Genomic DNA, 22,600 nt, shown 5'->3' on the forward strand with positions numbered 1-22,600 from the left:
GGCGACAGAGAAGTCATCTGGCAAGCAAGGCAGGATGTGCATCTCGTCAACCTGCACCATCCTCAATAATTAATGACCCAGTGAATGAAAACGACAGCCTGATTTTTTTAAAGGGGAAAAAAATGATAGTGGCAATAACAGCAGGTAGCCAGAATCATGGAAACGTATTTATTCGTGTTTTCTGCAGAGTTTAGATGACCACAACAGAGAAGAAATCAATAGGTTTAGTTTAATTTTAGAACATTTTAAAGGCAGAGAGACAGAAATGTGTAGGAAACCACACAATACTCCAAATCCTGATCTCTTTAGCCCGCAGTGCTTCACCAGGGTTTACCCAGAAGAAAAAGGAAAAGCCGGAGAAAGATCTCATTGTGTCTCGCAGAGGAGAAAACGTTGCGTCACGATACCAGTGAGAATTTGGCCTCTTGCACAAACAAGAGAAAGAGAGATCTGGAGATCAAGATGTCTACTCCCATCCTCTGATGTCAGCGGACCCGGAGAACTCAAGACATCGGATCAGAGTGTGTGCTTTAAGAGTTTCTCAAACACAAATAGCACGCAACATCTAACACAGCTATGAGTAACTCATAAAATAAACAAGTTACTCCCTGTCACAGGTTTGAGCGAAAACAAAGCAAGACGCTGAAATATAAACAATAAAATAAACATGGATTCAACTGTCGAGCTTCTCTATACAGATGTTTGTTTGCTACATGGGGCAAAGATTACAGAGATTATCGAGGCGTATTATGTCATGTAAATCTAATTTACCATTAAAATATAGTTTTTTCCTGGTATTTATTATGAGACACAGTAAATGTAAAGTTTGATTTTCCCACAACTCCAGTTGTGGAGGTAATGGACCGTGATGCTGCTTACAAACCACCAGAAAAATCAAGAAGAAGAGCAAAATGTTAGCAAAGGTAATATTCACCAGAGCACACTCAGCAAATGAGTGAAAAACAATGAATTTATCAAACTCAAGCACGTTAATAGTAGTTAAGTAATGGCCAAACACAGCAGCAGCAGGAGCAGACCATTCACAGCCACGTCTTAGTTTCCAGGATTACAATAGTTGCTTTGAATGTTTGGAACTAGCTTAAGAACCTGACAAATCTTCTTCACAGCAGTGATACTTCAGTTCGTCTCATTATTGCTACCTTAGTGACTCTGTCACAACACCCAGCCAGTTTTAACAGCCTTTAGTAACTTTTTCTAAAAATGCACCAAGCGTCATATGTAATGTTTCCATCGTGTAATGGTTAGCACATTTGCCTCCTTGCCAGGAACCACACCCAGCCTAAGGGTTCACAAGGTACACCTAGCCACAAATCTAGTCCAGATAAATGGGACGGTAGAGGAAAAGGAAATAAAATTCAATAAAATCTGTGCCTTTCCATCCCTGCTTCATGAGCAGTCTTTCTACCCTGCCAGAAGTCACCTCTGAGAAGTAGACCTTTTTCTTACTCATTCAGCGAGCTGCAGCACCCAACACCGGTACAACAACGTCACCAGCGGAGCTTTAAATATTCACAGTTAGCTACCACTTTAGCAAGCAGTAGTATATCGAAAATAATGGAAGAGACAGTGTACAAAATGTACCTGCAGTTGCAAGATTATATGCAGAAAACCATGCTGAGCTGTCGCTGCTTAACAGCAACTTGCCAAGACTGTTAAGTTTACACCTAAAACATCAAAAATCTGGCATCAACTTGGACATATCATACATCAGACTGCAGTGACTCTCACTAGTAGAAGATTAGTTCACCCAAGTGAAATCTTTGCTTTATTTTATGGGGGGGGTTTTTTTCCACAAGGAGTCAAATTTTGCAGCTCTTTGCTATGATTGTTTTATCATAAAGCCACAGAGCCACAAGAGACAAGACATCTGCTGCACGCCACTACAAAACAAGCAGGTTCATAACCAGCAGCGTCTGCATGCTGGCACACTGGCTCTGTGAAAATAACTCATATTTATATCCAATGATAGGTTTTCACAAGGATGACAAAAAGACTGCCTTTACAAAAAAAAAAAAAAAAAGAAAAGAAAAAAAAATCAGTAATCTCTTCTTCAACATTTTCCTCTCAGTAGTCTATACGCACCTGTCTTTTGAACATTATTCATGAAATATGGCAGGTTGCGGCAGAGTGCTGCTGCAATAGAAAGATTTAATCAAGAGTATTAAACAATACGATATTCAGCCAAAAAGAATGAATCTGACAATGAGAACTTAAATTCCAACGTTTATCTCACAAGTTTGCCGTCAATCTTGATATATGCTTGCTTTTTTCTTTAAAGAGTTGGTCATACCAGATTTTGACTTTTAAGTTTGTTAGAATTACACAACTTGGTTTTTTTTTTCTGAGATTTTCATTTATATGTGCACATTTCAATAAGTCACTGGCAGAAGATAAAGAAATGAGGGGAGGCTCGAGGGTTCTGCACAGTACTATATAAATCACTGTAACTAGAACCTGAGTTGAATTGAAACAAAGTGAAGCTGCAGGCACATCATGCACACCGACATACAGCTGAAACAAACCTTTTTATTAGTTTATCTGTTTACTGATCGTTTGAACTGTGAAATCCAAGTAGAGCATGACCATCAAAATCTCTCTATGAATTTTAACCCACTTTTCCCTGCATATCATGTCAGGTTCTGTGATATGTTTATGCCTTCTTGCACACACAGCATGTTTAAGATGTCTACCCAGAGACTTTGAATGTTCTTCAAGTCAGGGGACTATGAAGGCCACTCCAAAGCTTCAGCCTGAGTTTCTTTAAGTAGGTCACGCTAGATTTTAAAGGTATGCTTTGGAAACTCGTCTCGATGTGGGAACCAGTCTCTTTTCAGTTTCACATTTATTTTTATTTTTTTGAATGACTGCATGACTGACGCATCCAGACTGTTCTATATTTACGTGCAATCCAATCGTCCTCATATCTGTGCAGCGTTGTCTGTTGCAATGGGTTACGAACAATGCTAAAGCAGAATATTTCTTCTCCCAAGCTAAACAATTGGCAAGCTATACGCAATTTAATCTTCATGCGTCCACCCTTTTCCAAAATAACGTGCTTTTGCAGATGTTTTGCATGCTTCCTATGTCGATTTTTGTGAGGTTTCCTGATGACTCTTCTGTGTAGACCCTGTTTTTGCAAGCAGCTCTATACAGAGGAATGATGCCCCGATCTCATGTGGGAAGGTTTAGCTGACACATTCAATACAGATTTTGCTTTTTGCATTTTTCTAAGTCCCGACTTCCTCTGTTAAGAGAAACTACTCACCGGGCTTTATTTTCAGATCCTCAATTATTAATTCAAATGATGATTCTTGAGCCATCTTACAAGTCTTGACAAGTCAATGACTGTCTAGTTATTCCCTAAAGCCTTTGGTAGTTGTGTTTGGGTTTTTTCCACATGAAGAAAGTTTAAAAATGTAGTCAAATTTAGTCAAACACAACTGCAGCACTGTGAGGCCAAATGAACAAATGGATCAGACACTTGGGAGAATTATGACTGGCATATAATATGTAAGCAAATTTTAACTGCAGCTGTAACTTTTCATCTTGGTTTTAATTCAGGCCAATACTTTTTAAATGATACCATCATTGTGTCCTCAGGCTTTCAAGCTTGTCTGATGAATTTAACTGTTAATCCTATCAGCTCTAAAAGATGTTGCTGACAGGCACCGTTTAAATAACAATAATGGGCTACAAATAACAGGATTTGATATTTAACAGAATTCTAAGTAGTGGATGAATATGGGTCAGTTCATCATTTATTATCGAATTATGCCTTAAGCATTTTTTTCCCCACTTGCTCCTTTGCATGCTTTCCCGCTCATCTTTAATGGAACATATTTTAAGTTTAGTAAACATTGAACTACAACATTTGTTTCTGAATGGGGCACTTCTACTTACATGTCTAAATCGACACAGATAAAATATAAAAATCAAGCATGTATGTATACAGACTGCTTCTGCAAACATTAGTGAAAGAATGGGTCACTCTCAGGAGTGAATTCCACCTTGGTACCGTGATAGGATGCCACCTGTGTAACAAGCCCAGTCGTGAAAGTGAAAGCGACTGGGAAATGACAGCAAGTCAGACATGAAGTGATAGGCCGTGTAAAAGCACGGAGAGGGATCAGGGGATGTTGAGTGTGCAGAGGTTGCTGACTTCCTGCAGAGTCGGTTGCCACAGACCTCCAAACTTCATGTGGCCTTGAGATCATCTCCATGTGTAGAAAGCTTCATGGAATGAATTTCCATGGCTGAGCAGCTGCATCCAAGCCTTACGTCACCAAGTGCAATGCAAAGCGTTGGATGCAGTGGTGTAAAGCACACTGCCACTGGACTCTAGAGCAGTGGAGATGTGCTCTCTGGAGTGACGAATCACTCTTCTCCATCTGGCAACCAAATGGAAGAGTCTGGGTTTGGCAGTTGCCATGAGAACGCGAGTTGTCTGACTGCACTTTGCCAAGTGTAGAGTTGGTGGAGGGGAGCAGGGGGGTTAACGGTGTGGGGTTGTTTTTCAGAAGTTGGGCTCGTCCCTTTAGTTCCAATGAAAGAAACTTCATGCTTCAGCACATCAAGACATTTTAGACAATGTCATGCCTCCAACATTGTAGGAACAGTTTGGGAAGCATCAGCGCACCAGTGCATAAAGCAGCGTCCATAAAATCATGGATGAGTTTGGTGTAGAAGAACTTGACTAGCCTGCACAGAGTCCTGATCTCAACCCATGGAACACCTCTGGGATGACTCAAGTTTATACAGGAATGAGGGCATTGTGAATGAATGTATGGTTCATGATTTTACTTGGAAAAAGAAAAAGGATTTTGTCTCCATTTTCATCGCAGTACATACACATTAAAAAAAATTAGAAGACCTCTTTCCTGCCTAACAGTTCCTTAACATTGCAAGTCACTCTTTATAGGTGGAGGCTCAAATTATCTTCTTGAAATCAACTGATGCAAGTGTGGGCCAAGTCAAGCAGCAGCAGGAAATATTTATTTTGGCACCAAACTGTTAAACCTTTTCTTTACCTGATACTGTGAGACTTTGAAACCAGAAAACTAACAATGTAAGGCCTCAGATTCATTTTTTGTGTGTGGTCATATTACACCTGTTCACGCACTGTAATCATTAGACGGAGTATTAGATCCCGTTGGTCTTTTATTGTTAAATTATTTACCAGCTGTTTTGACACAAACAGGAAAACCAGCTCGGCTGATGTAAAGGAGTAGTGACTTAATGAAGCTTGGCAGTTTGATGATGATGAACCATATTTAAATGGACAAACTTGATTTGGTGCCTAATGTGGTGGAGAACAGTTAAATTAAAAAAAAAAAAAAAAAAAAAAACACAACACATCTGAAGCTCCTATTTAAATTAGACTCAAACTTCCTGAAAGAAAATATTTGATGCTTAATTAAATAATTCAAGCAAAAATGCCAGTGTATATACCGTGACGATTTGCTGACTTGCTCTATCATATTTGAGATTATATTGCCTGAAAACAATGCAACCAATCTAAAAATGTCACAATCTGCTTTTAAGAAACTGGAAAAGGTCCTTCTCACTTTTTTCTAACAACCTTGTAGACTAGAGATTGCCTAAAAGTGAAACAAATAATGGTTGTTATCTTTCAGCAATGTGCACACCAAAGTAGGGGATATATTAACATATTAAGAGCTCATGTTACCTGGCGTATGTATGTTGAAAAGAGCAAAACTGAAATGGACAGCTTTAATGAACCGAACATCCGAGAACTTTTTTTTTTTTTTTTTAAATCTCTACAGACTTGTCAGGAGCACCTTTAAACAAACAGGCTTGTTGCTTACCAATCGGACATGGTACATACAGATGGACAATGGGATAAATCATGAATCAGTACCATGGTGTTGGAAGACTTGTTACAGCAAGTCTGATTTGCTTCAGCTGCTCCTTACAACTTAAAGGATTTAAAGGATCTGCTAATTTCTCACTGTCAGATACAACAGGGCACCTTCAATGCCTTATAGAGTCCATGTGGGTTTGATTAGATTGTGGCAGCACTTAATAGACCAATATCATACTAGGCAGAGGTGATTAGAAGCTACTAAACTATAGACGACATTGACTAGTTCCCCTTTTATTAAAAAATTGAGTTAATTGTTTAATGGGAAGCACTTTACAGACAGCATTTAAGCTTTTTAAATTATGACAGTTCCACTTAAACTTGCATGCATTTGAATGTAAAGGCAAAATAACAAAGAGCAAACGACAACCCAGTTTTTGGAAAAACACAAAGCTCCCACTAGCACTGAGACTGCTCAGTTGCATATAGAGCCACCACAGACACTGACTAGATGGTCAGGACAACTGACTCACTCCTTCCACATCTGTGGGAAATCTTAACATACTATTTTTGTATTTTTGTTAGGGCTTTAGCAAATCCCATTAAAACGTATCCGTTAAAAAAGGCCTGTTCTGTGATGACTACCTTTTCCGCCTTAACACAGCTCCCTACTCAACTATTAACAACCATTGCTGCTTTTACCATGTGTGCGCTCATGGCGTCAGAGCGAAAAAAAATGGTCCTTGAACTACCTATTGTAGCAAGAACCAACACAAGAGTTAAAAGAGAGCAATCATTGGATTTCAGAATTTTCACATGGCTCAAAATAAATTGATTTGTTGTATAACGGGTGGATTTAGAAAAAAAGTTACTCTTTAAGATAAAACACTTTATTGTGAGGCCCAATCAATATGGAGCTGATATATCGTACGATATTAGCTTTTAGACGACATTTCAATTTTGGCTTTTATAACGGGCAATAAATGAAAATTTTGAAAGTACATAAAAGACGAGAGAAACACCCTTCAACCATGCTATAAGTGTTGATATTAACACCACAAATGACAACCAGCGGCCCATATACTGGATTTTCTTAATAATCAAATATCGTTATCGGTTTTAAAAATCCTGCATTTTGGGGGGGTTTAGTTTATTTTTTCCAAATTTTTGAAATTAATGCATCGCAGTAGCGAAAACTGATTTGCTAAACGTTCATCGTATCGACTCAAAGAGGTGATATGTCACTGATATGTTTACAGCGTATCATAATAGCAGGTAAAATGTTAATTTAAAGAAAGGTTAACAGTGTTAACAGTGTGATAAAGCCGCACATTTATCAGTTAATTTAATTTGTTAGGGTCAGCAAACACAGGATGCTATAGGCCCTGAGACAGCAGCCAAAGGGCAGCCAGGAAGCATAATTAACATTTGTACTGTCAGCTTACATGCACCCATATGCGTCTAAATTTACTGCACTGCACACACACACACACACAACAATCAGAAAGATTACACAGCATAACATCCTAAAATACAATGTGCAGAGTTCCAGCAGCAACTTGTCTCAGACTTTTTGTGGTGTAGCTTCACCTGAAGGTCTCAGCAAACAATAAAACCATGGGGTGTGAATATGCCACAGCGTGTTAATCCCCTGAAAAGGATCAAGAATTACTTTGCATGAGCGTTGAAAGTTGCCTTGGTTCATTTTGGAAGGGTGCCCTCAAATACAACCTAGAAATATAAGTCGGGCTTGAAGAACGAAAAAAAATTTGCATGCAGCTTAGAGTTTTGTTGCCGCACAGTTGAAGTTTTATCTGTTGGCAGTGTAGCAGATAACAACACTGGCTCAAAACAGAAAGGCTTGTCCAACCTGACTGACCTTCTCAGTCCAATCACAGAAGATTTAACATACTGAAAGACAGAAAAACACTGTATAGTAGTTTCCTTTTGCATAGTAAAACTCTAATGTAGAGATCCTGCATGTAGGGGCTGTGCATCGCTAATGTGGGATTGATTATTGATTGCTTGCACCTAAAGTTGCGATGTTCTTGTTGATTCAACACTTAATCTAATGTGTTTCAACAACCACATGATTGTTTCTATTAAATCTGTTGCCATCATTGATGGTGCACATTGGAGGACTCTTGGCAACTTATCATGCAGAGTGATTGCATTTGTTTTTAGTCAAATGTCTCACCTACTGGTTTGGTATTTAATGCAATTTCTATTTCTCACTTCAGTAATCAGTTCAAACCTGGCATGACTGTTAACATGAAACAGGCCTTATTTTAGCACGGGACACTGTCATTGTATTTAGCTAAAAGTAACTGTGTGAAAGTGCAACCTCAGAGCTAACTCTTTCCCACCAATCTAGTCAGTGTTCAAACAATGTGATTTCCACCAAAAAAACAAAAAGAAAAAACTGGTGCCCAAAATCTGTCACCAGTGTGGCACCACAAAAAAGTGTTGGGTCCAAAGGTGGAATAATTGCATCATTAACTATGGAAGGGTTTTTTCCTACATTCAGCACCAGTTTAAATGACTGGATAGACCCAATAAGTGGGTGTGTTCAAATGTTTGACAGGTACCAACAAGCATGCAACTGGTTTTAGAAACTGATGAAGTGAAAGCTGGTTCTGAAAGACACCAAACGCTCCGCACTTGCACAGCTGCACCAATCCAAAGTTGGAAGAGATGTAATAGATGAAGTAATGAAGTAATCTCTTTTGTAACATATTTGTTACTAGTTTACAGCTTTGGGCACAAAAAAGGCACTAATAAGTAACACAAAAGTGCTTCCAAATAATATTAGCACCAAATCATTATGGTGGATGACCACTGTTTGCTTTTGAAACAGTACCAGTGCTTAAGCATACTTTCTTTCTGGTTTGTAGAATGCCCTGAGCAACTTCAGGAACTTCAGCAGTCTTCCTGTGAATTTAGACTGCTTCAGCCTCTTTATGTAATCCCAGGCTTACTCAATGTTGTTGAGGTCTGGACTCTGGAGTGAGGTGGGGGTGGGGTGGAATGAGGTAAGTGTGCACTACCGTCTGTTGCAGAACTCCTTGTTCTTCTTGTTGCAGAAGATAGCTCGTTTATGCTCTGGCTGTATATTTGGGGAGCTGCAGGATATATTTGGGACTTGCTCAGGTGTCCCGACTGATTTCACAGTCTGGAGTTCTTGAATAGAAATACCAAAACAGAAAGTAGCAACCCCATATATTATACTCAAATTGGTGCTCCTGCTACTTTGGCAGTGTTGATAATTAAAACAATGACATTGATAGGTTTAAGGAACCTGAATCTGACAGATATTTATCTTGCCACTATATTACTGATGAGCATATCTGTCTCGTTACAACAGCTTGTGCGATAAGAGCAGTTAGTTGGACACTGACCTCATTCTTCTGTGCCTGTGATCAGAGCACAGAGCTTCCTTAAATGACGTGATCACATGATCCTACTCATTTGAGGAAGTCTGAATGTGCCGAGATGAAACATCGATCCCACCTGGCCGATCAATGAACCAGGCCTTTTCAGAGAAGATGTGAGGAATCAATAATGTTCAGTATGAACATTTTGTCATAACATTCATCAGACATCTGCTGGAATTGAATGAAAGGGATGGGGAAGGGCATGAAAGGCAACAGAAAAAGGGCTGAAAATACATCAGCAATGCCACCACGCAATGCTCTGCCTGTCGAGCATTAGCATATATTTGAACTTAAATATTCTCTGTCACATTTCTGTTCAGTTTTAGTTTTGGTTCTAAGAGGACAGTGTTTTTTTAAATAACAGCGCGGTTTGACCAGCATTATTACTCAGTTCAGGAAAAACCAAAAAAAGAAAAAAAAAAAAATACCATAATAGTCATAGCATTTCTATCATGTTTCAAATGAATCAGCCAACTCTGCAGAGTCTAAAAGTCACAAACATCTTCCAGAACACCAGAAATCCTCCACATTGTCATGAGATATGATCAGCTATCTGACTAATAACTAAAGGAGAAGTCACAAAGTCAATGTGTTTTCAGACCACACCCATCTTTAAACACGGCTATAATACTGACCTCAGCTACCCACCTGTACATGGTGCCATCATGCTGACAAAATCTGTCGTCAGGCACACAGACCTATAAACACATGCCAAAGTACCCAGGAGTGGCTTTTCTACTAGTTCTGGCTCTTTTGGGCTACATTTTGCAACGAAGCCCTAAACACCAAAGCCTGAAAACAACACCATAATCACCATTGTGGCTGATAAAAATGCTGGGCGTAAAATCTGAGAAGAGATCGGTTTCAGGAGGCATATGGCATTCAAAAAAAAAAAAAAAAAAATAGGTCAACCATAACCAGCTAAACAGCATCTCTCTGACCAAAGACATTCTTCAGCCTTACTTTGTTTGATTTGACCGGCAGCTGATGATGACTAATATCACATAATGTCCGCCAACATAAGACTGAGATTCTCCTGCCTTCCTAAAGTCAGTTTTTTCCAAAGACCCCGGGAATATTTTCAGTCAGAGTCATGATAAATATTTCTATTTACATTTTCCCCCATAACCTTCTGAATTTATTCTCTCTTCCATCTACACAACAGCTGTATAAAGGTTTTGACCTGCACTCTGAAACGTACCACTCCTCCATATTTGGCGAGTAAGATCAAAACATTCAACCTTGATTTCATCGGACCACAAGTTCCATTTCCTGTCATGGGAATTAACCACATGCTTGCAACATTAAAATGTGCCTTTTGGAGAAGAGAAATCTTCATGCCGCTGTCCCGCAGAGAGTTCAGAAGTGTGCGGAACACATGAATCTCTTGCTAACTGCATGTTGTGGACAGACTCTGCTATATAGTCCTTCAGATATTTTTAGCTTGCTGCTGGCCTCTTGGTAGTTTTTCCTTTTGAGCTTCCTCTTTATAAGTGTCCATCATAGGAAGATGACCTGATCTACATGTGGTCCTCATGGTTCTATAATTCCTTCCATGACATCCATCTATGCTGTGTTTCAGAGAAAACCTTCATCTAATTTTTTACCTTCCCCCCCCCCCATCTGAAACATTATTGTTTTAGCATGCAGGCTCTTTATGCTTATTAACTGCACTATTTTGACGTTGGAAAATCAGCTTTTTCTAATCAGAATGAATACAAGCAACACTGGACCGTACATCAGCACAAGTCTCAAAAACAGCAGACAAAGCAGAAGTAGCCCATTTTTGCATACACAAACAGCAGTCATTTGTGTCTAAACTTTAACTGCAATTGAGCAGAATGAATGAAAAGCAGTGAAGATTTTTGTGAACATCCAGCTCAGTAATCCTGGTTTGTCTCAGAGAGACTGCTAAATGCAGGTGCAGAGCCTTTCAGACGCTGCAATCCAGCAAGCTTTGCTGATCTGCCGCAGCCTGACCTTCACGAGTGTCACATTCAAAGGGCGTAAAAGAGAAACAACTCATCGCAGCAGGATCAGGCAACCCTTAAGGATTCTGGGTAACTGAGAAGATCATGTAGGCTAACCGCCATACCGTTAAGATGACTAAAGGGAAACCAAATGAAACACAAAGATATGTTTTTCTAGTGTCAGTTGATAAAGGTTTAGAAAATCGTTACTGCTCTTCAAACTGATTGCTATTGCAATACACTGCACGCAGTTACAATAGTATCACAATACAGCATGATATCTGTGTGTAACTAAAGAAGAGCAAACAACGTTAAAAAACTGCAAAAGCCCGAATTGTGATGTTATTCAGTGGCTTCTTCACATTTTCCCTCTGTGAGTTTTACTTCTAAACCACAAGTTAGTTAACTTTTTTGCAAGTGGCACCGTATCAGTTATAATGCACCAACTCTGAACAATAAAACTGGAGGAACAAGTTTTTTTTTATACAATTATTAATACTGGCCTGCACATTTATATTGAAATCATGCTGAAAGAGCAAACTCAAGAATACAACATCTGGTCCCAACTCACTACACGGTCAAGACATTAAACAAAAGGAAGACACGCCACCTTTGTAATAAAAGTCAGCAACGCCCCCCCAGTCCAGAGATTTTGATCTCTGGACCTCAAAGTATTTGAGTGACTGAAGCCTTCAAGCAAATCCTCACATCAAAAAGAGGAAAGTTGGAATTCTTTTAGCACGGCACCTAGTTGGAATGCTATGATGAGCCCAGAAAAATGTGACAACTTTCTCTTTCAAAAAAAACTAGAAGGAAAAAAAACAAACAAACACATGCACATTTATAGCAAAAGGCTTGACCAAGAACAAGTAAACATAAACTGAACCACGAAAACAGTTTCAAATGCAGACCTCAATAATAAGAATTAAAAAAAAAAAAAATCAAGCATACTTTTTCTTCTTCCTGTTTTTTACTTTCTAGTTTATGTCAGTCATGTATAATACAAGGTCAGACAGCGCCTGGATCAGCCTGTCTCTCTGACATGTTACCTGACATCACCCATCACTGGGCCTTTTCTATTTAACATCAGTGTACTTGCTGACCTCTATATAGACTTACTTTGCAAAGCAAGACATTCCCTTTGTCAATTAAAAGACATCCAACTTGCCAAATCCATGTCTCTCTAAAGCTGCATTGGAACAAATAAAAAAAAAAAAAAAGGGAAAAAGAAGAAGAAGAAGAAGAAGAAGAAGACGCTGGCCATCATGGTACAAGTAACCTTGCACCAAGGGTAGCCTTTGTGCTTAGCAAAGGGCTCAGATTGTTCCTTCTGAACAGGAGGACGACTGCAGAGCATTCAGTAGTAACATTTGGTCCTTTTTTTTTTTTTTTGCACAGATGATAATGACCGAGCAGATTAGGAAGGGACAAGCATTAATGGTTATCTGCTGTGTGGCTGCCGTCTTCAGGTTGTCATGGTGAAAACTAACCAATAAGAAAAAAAAAAAAATACAAGTCCACTTAATATGCAGCGCTGACACTCTTTTAAATCTTGTGAATTTGCGTTTTAATCACGAGCCTGAGAGATATTTATGTGACCTTCAAGGCTGAAAGCAGCAAAACAAGGGTCTGGTAAATCCCTCAGCTTGAGCCTGCTGGGTGTGAAGGTTAGATACCGAGATACCGAACACTCTTACACAGCCACTTTCTTCATTCCTACAAACGAAGCCAAAACATAAATCCCAACTGATTCCTTCCTAACCTGTTACAAGTCTGTTTAAAGCTAAAAAGCACCAAAATATATATTTTTAAATAGCTATTAATAGAAATCAGAACCCAGGAGATCAAGTAGGACAGCAGATTAGAAGATAAGAAACAGAAGCAAGCAGACACAAACATGGCTCGAGTCCTCTGCCTTCTTTTAGTATAGTCACCTCACTTGGCTGCTCTTTCGTCTCTCTCTCTCGAGGCTGACAGAATTATCTTCTGCATCAGAGCTGAGGCTGGGCCAACGCTCAGCACAGAGGACTCCATTTCACACAGCCAGCCCCACAGTGGCCAAGGAGACACGCAGCCAATCACGCTGGAGAATCAGTGGTATGGCCATCCACCATTTTGTGCTCCTCAAGGTCTTTGACTGTCCTGCTCAGCTGAGTGGAGCTGCCTCTGCTTGCTCTGCTATCTTGTTACACAGATGGAAGTGTTTAACTTTAAGAGCGCAGACCTGAGCAAGCTGCTTCCCCTCCTGTCGGTTCCTCTGCACGCTGTCATTGCAGTCAGCGAGAAAAGCAGAAGTGAAAAGTGTGGTTTTGTGAACTGCAAAGATGGCCTCCTGCGAACCTGCCTTTTGCTGTTCTTCCGAGGGTGAAGACAAGAGCCCAGATCTGATTGTCGTGCATCTAAAACGTGGCTCCTTCGACCGCCCGGTCGAGTACACTTTAGAGGCGATGTCGCGTCCTGAACCTTCTGCGAGCGACATCATACTTATATAGGCGACCTAACGTGGTCTAATCAAGATTTCCATGAAAGAGGTTAGAGCTTCTTTTCTACACTGAAAAGCATAAGAGAGGAAAACTTGGGGCAACCCTCAGGAACACGATTAAATATTCCATCCAAAAATGATTAAGTGCACAATTTAATTAATAGCCTCAGGCGTGATTATTTTTACAATTTTATATGGGAATAAGTAGATATTTTTGGTTTTCTCCAGAGGTTTCTTCCCTTGAGCTTAAAAGAGAAAAAAAAATCCTGACAAAAGATGTGGCGTACACAAGTAGGCTAGAGCAAAAAAAAAAGTTGTTCTGCACACAACACACAAGTCAGACACATGAGCCTGAAGACATGCTTGAGTCAGATCTCTCCAAAGTGAAACATAAGGGTTCATGGGCTAAACAAACAAGAGTGGGGCAAGTGAAGGACAGATCTTGGAGAGAAACCAGGAAGTGTTTTTCCACAAGGACAATTAGGTCCAGGAAACCTTGCATTCCGTGCAGCCTTGAAGCCCATCTCTCCTAGGAAACCATTTCCTGACGTAAATCAATCCACTGCTGTCTCAGATAAATCGGCATCATCTCACAAAAATTGTCCATAAATGACCCCGAAGTTTTGCTCTTGAGGTACCAAACTTTACAATCGAGGGAAATGTTTAGTATAACTGAAATGCCTTCTTACTGTCAGGAAAATTAGCCTCAGCTGGAGGCTGAGGCTGGAGGCAACAGGAATTTTACTCCTGTTTTTCCATTTTACACATCAAAATGCCTTTTGGTTGTATTCTATTCGCCCAATTCACAAAAAAAGTAAGGAAAGGGGGGGGAAAGGATTACATGAAAGGACTGCAAGATGCACTGAAGGGTTTCTTGTAAGTAGTGCTCAGTGGACAAATGCCAGAAAAGCTTGCAATGCTGACTTCCTTGTAAGCCTGACATGGCAGTTACTACAGTTACAAGGACTGGGTGAGGTTACAAGCTAGCCAGGATGGAGTGTTTCACAGTGACCATGAGAGGACACAGGAAGAAGCTGGGGGGAAAAAAAGGGGAGGGGGGGTGTCAGAAAAATTCAAAAGTCAGCTGCAGGAAACACTGCAAACAAACTCTGTGAAGGTTCGAAGTTTTTTAAGAAGAAAAGAAGGTAGGTTCCTCTCCAGACCTGCTAAACCAACCTCTTGAGTCAACTCAACAAGTTTGAGAAGGGAAAGATGAGACCCATCAATATTAACTTACCACTGAGACCTCCTTTCCAAGCTCTTAAATATTTAATCGTCCTTGGACAGTTCTGTTGCTTCGGAGGCTGAGCCACTGTGGATCCCATCTACAAGACCACTCCTGTTTCTGCTCAATGAAGGCCTTGTCTGGTGGCACCACACTGCCCAAGGAACGGGCGTCTCCAAAGAATTTTTCTCTCCTTTTTTTTTTTTTTTTTTTCCCCTTCCTCCCCACCACAGGCAGCTCGAGACTGACAGAGCTGGTTCACTGTGTCTTAGCAGAGAACAGCACAAATCCTGAATTTAGGCTGGAAACCCTGAGGACGCCGTGTAGACTGCTTAATTTATCCCACCAGACGAGCTGTCTCTTCAGCACAGCCACTTTAGACCTTGAATTTCAACAAAACGAGTCCCTCGCACGCCTAAAATATGCACGCTGAAAAGATCAGCAGATCTAGATAAAGGTAGGGCACAACTGCAAGCTTCACTGAGCTACACAAGCATTTTTTTCTCTTCCTCAGGACACAGTTGAATTGTTGATGTTCTGATGGAAAGCAGAGAGGAGGAACCAGTTTTGCAGCAGTATAACGTCGCAACTGACAACAGAAACTGGAATGACACCTCTAAGAAGCTACTTCCTTGTTCCACTTAAACCCTGACATGATATTGCCTTTTAGTTCTTCAAATATACCCGCTACAGTTAAACAGCATTAAATTATTCAGATGGGCAGAGCAGGTTTGGGCATATTGTAAGAGCATGCATGTGTGTGGTGGCTACTTATGAAGGCAGGAAGGTCAGGAGAAAATAGTGAGGGTTTTTTTCCCCCCTTGCAGCTGTGCTGTGATGACTGTAGTGTTTTGGATCTACACTTGCAGCCTGGCCCTGCTGCTACACTTGCATCTTGTGAGCCATGCATCACGTCAAGAAAGCACTCACTGGAGCATTTCAATTTGCTTTTGTGCATCTCCTTAGCCTTCTTCAGTGCCCCAGGTAGAGAAGAATGGAGACGTGCATCACCCAGTGTGAGTGAGTGAGTGAGTGAGTGAGAGATGGAGGGAGGGGAGGGAAGGACAGAGAGAGCAGCTGTATGCATGTATGTGTGTTTGTGTGTGTAGAGGGGGGTGATGAGCTTCATGACCACTTCCTCCGAGCATTCAAACCATCACAGAAGTCTCTCTTGTTTGATCCTCCGTCCTCTCTGTCAAGCTTTTCTAACATAATCCTGAAATACCTTGCAAACAAATCCAGTTATGTAATTCCTCCCCCCGCCACCTTAAAGCTGAGCTATGGTAACACTGAGTATTAAAATTTTCTTTCTATGCCGCGCTAAAATTCAAACAGTTTGATACAAGCATGCGCTACATGCAAATATTCAGTCAGACAGAAAGTGGTCCATCAAAAAAATAAAATAAAACCCAAAACACTGCTGTCTGCTGCACCACATCACAAGTGAGAGGGGGACCCGATCTGAGATGATCTTGATCTGCTTTTCAGACCATTTATTACTAAACAAACAGCACTGCCCAACTGCCATTCTCCACTTCAAACTTAATGCAAATTAAGGCAACATTCGCTGGAATTACTACAGGTCCTGGAGGCGTAGTCTCTTTGGAACAAACAGTAATCGAGCAGTGGAGGTCACAGTGTCACGGCGTTTGGTCGGGACTTTCAGAATAAAACAGGAAGAGTGAGACAACAGGAAGAAGGGAATGCGCATTGGGACATTCAGCGATAGCCTTTCAGTCCAACATGATGGTGCACATCTGCTCGTGTCATCACATGACTTCAGTTAAATCTTAGAAGATCATTCAGAAACATGCAGCTCAAAGACCCAACACATGTGCTCCCACACAGCCCTGCCCCAAGGTTTTCTGTACGACACTGGTGATGATTACACCAGCAGAGAAATGCTTTTGTAGACACGAAGCGAGCAGAAGAGTGAAACACTAAACAGAGCAGCGGAAAAGTCCAAGATCAAATTTGAGTAGAGCATTCTGGCTCTGTGAAATTCTTAGTTTAGTCTCAGAAATACAAGCAGGAAAGGGGCACAAGATGTTTCCTCTTATTTACAGTCTAAATTCCAAGCCTATTTTGTTTACCAGCACACTAGTTTCCACTTACAAAATACATATTTCCCAAGGAGAGATTGATTTTCTTATGGGCGTTGCAGATAGTGGCCTTCCAGGCTATGTAAAAATACAGGAGCCACTTTAAGGACCCTGCGTTGTTCAGTTTTTAATTCATATGTGTGGCACATACATATGTTACTGCCACACATGAGTGTCATTTGCCGAATTATAACAAAGAAATTCCTACAGGGAACTTCAGGGGCCCTCACAGAGTCCAGGGGGCTTTGGTATATGACTATAGGTCACCCGCCAGCGTAGTACGAATAGGCCACGAATGTGCTGGAGACTTGTGAAAGTTATTACAGGAACTGCAAGTGCAAAGAGAAGCACACTCCGAGCGGGAACAAAACACTGCGATCACGGGGGCTTGTTTCTGCAGAACATCCACCATCCACCTGACTGCATCCATTGCATTGCAGCGAGGCAAATGTGTCGCCGCAGCAGATTCCTGCCCGTCTCTGTCCTCTATTGGCTCCTCCTCGAGAACCTGTTTGCCCTGCCACGCCGGGGAGAAGGAGCCTCGCCACCATTTTGATTGCTCCTCTCAGCCCCGGCATTGTCGCAGCACAGTGTGTCAAGCTCACAGTCTCCTTGTCAGCAAGATTTCACACAGTGGCCAGGGGAACTGCAGAGCGTAGCACAACCTCACACACTCCCTCTCTCTCCTTCTCTGTCACACACACACACACACACACACACACACACACACACACACACACACACAACATCTACCCACACACAGACAAACACACTACAGCTTTCAAGCCCCCCACCCCCACACTCTTCTGCCAGGCTGGTCAACAGACACCTTTTGGATATAATGTGTGAAAAGTCACCCAAGGCTTGCAGAGCGAACGCGGAGCGCATTGCAACCGAGAGGCTGTTAATAAATGACCAACAACCTCAATCGCAAGTCTAAAATAAGTTTTCCAAAAGGACCCAGAATCTCAAATAAGTCCCAAATAAGTCTGTAGAGCCTTGCAGTAACGTGCACAGTGGAGGCTCCTGCTTCCTTTGCAAATTATGGGGAAGCCATAAGGGAGCAAAATTTAAAGCACAATCATGACAGTATCTGAACCCTCGTCTGACCAGAGCGCGGAGTAAAAAAAAAAAGAAAAAGAAAAAAAAAAAAGAATCATCTTGAGAACTTCCTTTAAGAAACTGTTTGCGACAGTCATTACTTCACCCTCACACACTCAACCAGAAGAGAGAGAAGAGAGCGCGTGTGTGTGTGTGTGTGTGTTGACACCACTTTGTTGAACATTAACTACTTGCATGGTCAAAACACTGCATTATTGAGCCTTAGGATTCCTGTCTCATCCATGTGCCCCCCCCCAGCCAATCACAAGCGCACGCTTTCCAGAAGCCTCAGCAGTACATCTCTAGCAAAAATAAAGAAATATTTGAAAAGCAAGTTTTTCAAATGAAGATGAGTTAAACAAGCAAGCCGGGGGTTAAAAATAAAGAAGTTAACCTCGAAAGGCCCCCCACACACACACACAAACACACACACTGGAGGATCTAACCTCACTTTTTAGAGTTCTTCTGCTTCCTCTTAGACTAAAACTTCCGAGCTGAAAACGAAGCAGAAGAGGAGGAAGAAGAGGATGTGGCCGAGCTTTTCTTTTTTGTTTTACCCCCCCCTTCTCTCTCTTTCTTTCTTTTTCTAAACACAACCTTTGTTCTGGCGTGAGGGGGGGGGGGAGATCCTGCCTATCTGACTCCAGGGCTCTCCTTGGATACTCATCTGCCTTCCTCCATTTTATGGTGAAGCCCTCACTAGTGTGACATACCTGACTTGAGACCAGTGACAGCAAATAGACATCCAAAACAGTGCAAGGGCACATGCGGGTTAACAGTGTAGCAAGAAGCACCCAAGAAGAAAAGCAAAAGAAGGACCAAAAAACACCCGTTTGAATTAAAAAAAAAAAAAAACATCTAAAAAGAAAGAGCAGAAGAAGAAGCCACACTGCGCTTTTAAATTGATTTCACGACCAGCAAGACGTGTAGTAGCTCCAGCACTGTGGACTCAAAAATCGCCACCACGTTAAGGTTTCCTTTTTAAAAATTGAGAGAAGCAAGGGGAGGTGGAGAGCGCATATAGCCTCCACACAGTGGACATGGCTTTTCATGGTGTGTGTGTGTGTGAGACTGGACCAGCGGCTATGCCAGCTCCACTGTGTCGCTAATGGAGGCTGGTTGGTAAAGGAGAGCAATCCGTGCAATGGCTTCTCCATGAAGCTAACGCGCAACAACACGCACGGCCGAAGGGGGGGGGGGGTGCACAGCCGGGGCCAATAATTCCCCTGACCAGACATGTCAGAATAACAAAACACTGGCGCTCCGGTGCTGCCGAAACACGCAGGCGAGCCTCTTTACACCGCCGCGTCCATTTCCTTGTGTCACTTTGACAACAAACCGAAAGGCGACATAGCGAGGAAGCGCTAGGCTGGTTAGGATATTAACTGGGAAGCGAGAAGACCCACTTGACTTTGGCTGCACGGGTGCCAGCAAGAGCGACCACCCGATTAAAAAAGAGAGAGAGAGGAGAAAATCTCGCCCCGACTTCCTTCTCAGTGGTAGCATGGACCTCGACTACAAAAAAAAGGGGGAGAAACGAGGGGAGATCAGCTCTTTCCAGGTCATTCACGAGGCGCTCTCCAAATTATATCCCATGATCTACCATACCGACGTTCTCGCAGACCTTGAAAGCTCAGCCGAAATCTTGACGAAACTGGAAATATAGAGCAAGAGCACACACACAAAAAACTCACTGGTACAATCTTCTCCTCAAGCGATCCTCCCAAAAGTTGTCCTCCGTATTTCATGCGTGCGCTCGGTCGGTCTAGTGGATGATCGCCATCTTTCCTGCTTCTCCTTTGCTGCAGCTGCAGATGACCTGAGATCCGTCTGTCTCTGAATAATGAGCAACCACACAGACAAGGAAGACAATCTGCAAAGCAGGCTACACAAAGAAGTTTGGGAGACTAGCAAGCACCAGAGGGTGCACAAGAGTTTACGATGAGACGAGGGAGCATCAGCAGGATGGACAACGTCTGTGCCTGAGAAGCTCATCCTTCATCTAGACTGAAGTCAGATAGTCTGCAAAGCCTTATCAAGCGGCGCAGACCACCACCAGATACATGCGGCCACCGTCAATTTTATATAGGGTTGCATACCATGTCTGCAACGTCATGAGGTTATCTGCAGTTCACTTTGGTGGTGATGCTGCTTCCCAAGTCAACCAAACACATAGATACACAGATTCACTATACACACCCCGATATTAAAAGATAAATATAATTTCAACTGTATATTTTTACACATCCCAATATATATAAAATATAGAATATAAAAAAATCTCCCAGTGACTGACAAACAAAAGGTTTATTGTTTTCATCCAAATAAAAAATCAAGAATTCAAAGTATTCTATTTAAATTAAATTAAACAATTAATTATATATCATTCTATATATGTATATTAGATTTCATATTTTTTTAATATATATTTTGTGCTTACTTGATTGATAGTCAGAAAAAAATAGGTAAATGGCTGATGAGATGCAGTTTTCTGTCACTTCCCTGTTACTGTAGACATACGGCACGCAGGCTGCTGCTGTGTCCACCAGCCACTAACAAAGGAGGGAGCCCAAGACAAAAGGTGCTGGGTCCTGCTCAGATGTATGTCAGTGTAAACGGTGGGTGGGTGAGTGGGTGGGGGTTTGAGCGGCAGGAAGGGCACGCATGGGTGGGTGGGTAGTGAGAAGAAGAGTCTACCTTGAGTGGTTGAGTAACTACAATGTGAGCGGGGAAATGTGTCTCCCTCCATGACTTTTTGTTGGGAAGTGTATATTTTTACCTGTTATATATGGGCTTTCTTTTAAATCGATGTTGTTTACATTATATCTCTGCACAATATTTCTGATATGGCAACAGCTTATTGTCACACACTGCATGTCTGAATATTTAAAAGCTTTGTATGATGTCAGGCACATTGATTTTTCACATAAATGCAGTTGCAGCTGCAGAATTGGGCTGAAGTTGCAAGTATTTGCTTTAAAGCAAGCGTCTTTTGTCATTGGTAGTTTTTACTTATCAGTTAACCTAAAATATAATGAAATCATTTTTTAAAAACTTTATTAAAAATGGAGATCTGTGTTTGGTTCGGCAGCAGTTAGGTAGCTCTGTGTATCTCGGAGACCTTGTTGTGGTTCTTCAGTGGATTTAGGCTGTCTCGTTTGCTTCTGTTTTTTCATGTAATCCCAGTCTGATTCCATGTTGTTGATATCAGGGCCCTGGGGGGGAGGGGGGGGGCAGGGTAGGGGGTAATACCATCTGTTTCTGGACTCTTTGTTCTTCTTGTTGTTGAAGATCTTTGGTGCAAGCACTGTGTGTAAGCAATGCATTATACAAGCCACCCAATAAAACTCAATTTCCTTTCATTGCATCTACTTGACTACACTTGTATATGTGTAAATAGTGGTAAAATGTGCTTATTAATACTGTACAGTATATGTAATAGTTGCGCTATGTTCATCTAAAGGCCGATGTGATTACTCTTTAACACTCACGCAGAGTAATTACTTCTCTCTACATGATGTGCACAAGGAGATTGGTTGTTTGTTGTTTTGTCTTTTCAAGACAGAAGACAGAAAAGCCCATCTGCCCTGATTGTTCAAACAAAGATCTGAGATGTTCTGTGTGCTTCAAGGTTTTATTCATTAAGCAAAAAGGAAAAAAAAAAAAAAGTAGTTTGGATTCCAGAAACTTTTCCTTTCCTGTGACATTCAAACCCACAAAAAACCTCAGCCACAAATCTTGCGAGCATGCTCACTGGTGATTGTTGCCTGATTTACAGGCAGAGACACAGAGAGGAATTAAATTTGTGTAAGATACAGACGTAGTTAATCATGTTTGACAAGTGTTGATGTTGCCTCTTGCGAGGTTCGGTTATGAATTATGGATTGTGGAATGCATATTTTTTTTTTGTCTTGAATTTAATAGAAAGCTTGGGTTAGCAAATTATATTCAGTCACTCTTTCTATCACCATCGCCGCTGCTCGTGTCAGCAGAGCTAATGCTCGAGTAGATTCTCCACAACACTACTAAGCAGTGTGATACAAGTGGTGTCTAAAATGTGACACCTTGTGAGCTGAGTCATGTGCGAATATGAAATGTATACAGTGCTGTTAAGCATAAGGTGACAGATGGAAACAGGACTCGGCCTTTGTTAATGCACTTCCATTGTGCCAGTTCTTCTGTCGCCGTGACGTACATAGCCCCATGTATTTCCCAAACACTGTGGCAAATGATCATTTGGCCCAAAAGTGACTTCCCCCTCCTTCAGGGTTATTGCTCATAACCTGTGTTATATATTTTCTTTTTAAGTCAGAGCATCTCAAAGAAAAAGAAACACACACACAAACAGAAAAGGCCTAAGATATTCATGCCAAGCATTTTTGATGTCTCAACAGATCTTTGAAGGAATGTCTCTGGAGTAAAAGACTTGTGAAATATACACACC

At 41.3% G+C, this 22,600-nt stretch overlaps 1 protein-coding gene across 7 annotated transcripts in view; it reads right to left on the minus strand.

The window, feature by feature from the left end:
• Window positions 1-20,213, minus strand: part of znf462 (zinc finger protein 462) — a 55,427-nt gene extending 35,214 nt beyond the window's left edge. For 4 of the 7 annotated variants that reach the window (XM_040000438.1, XM_040000439.1, XM_040000434.1 and 1 more), the window contains exon 1: window positions 19,851-20,213. The gene's annotated coding sequence lies outside the window, so the exon portion shown is untranslated. The other 3 variants (XM_040000435.1, XM_040000437.1, XM_040000436.1) reach the window with 3 other exon arrangements.
• Window positions 20,214-22,600: the final 2,387 nt, after the last annotated feature.

Source organism: Simochromis diagramma, unplaced genomic scaffold, assembly GCF_900408965.1.
Source record: "Simochromis diagramma unplaced genomic scaffold, fSimDia1.1 OVJJ01000596.1, whole genome shotgun sequence".
NCBI classification, from domain to species: Eukaryota; Metazoa; Chordata; class Actinopteri; order Cichliformes; family Cichlidae; genus Simochromis; species Simochromis diagramma.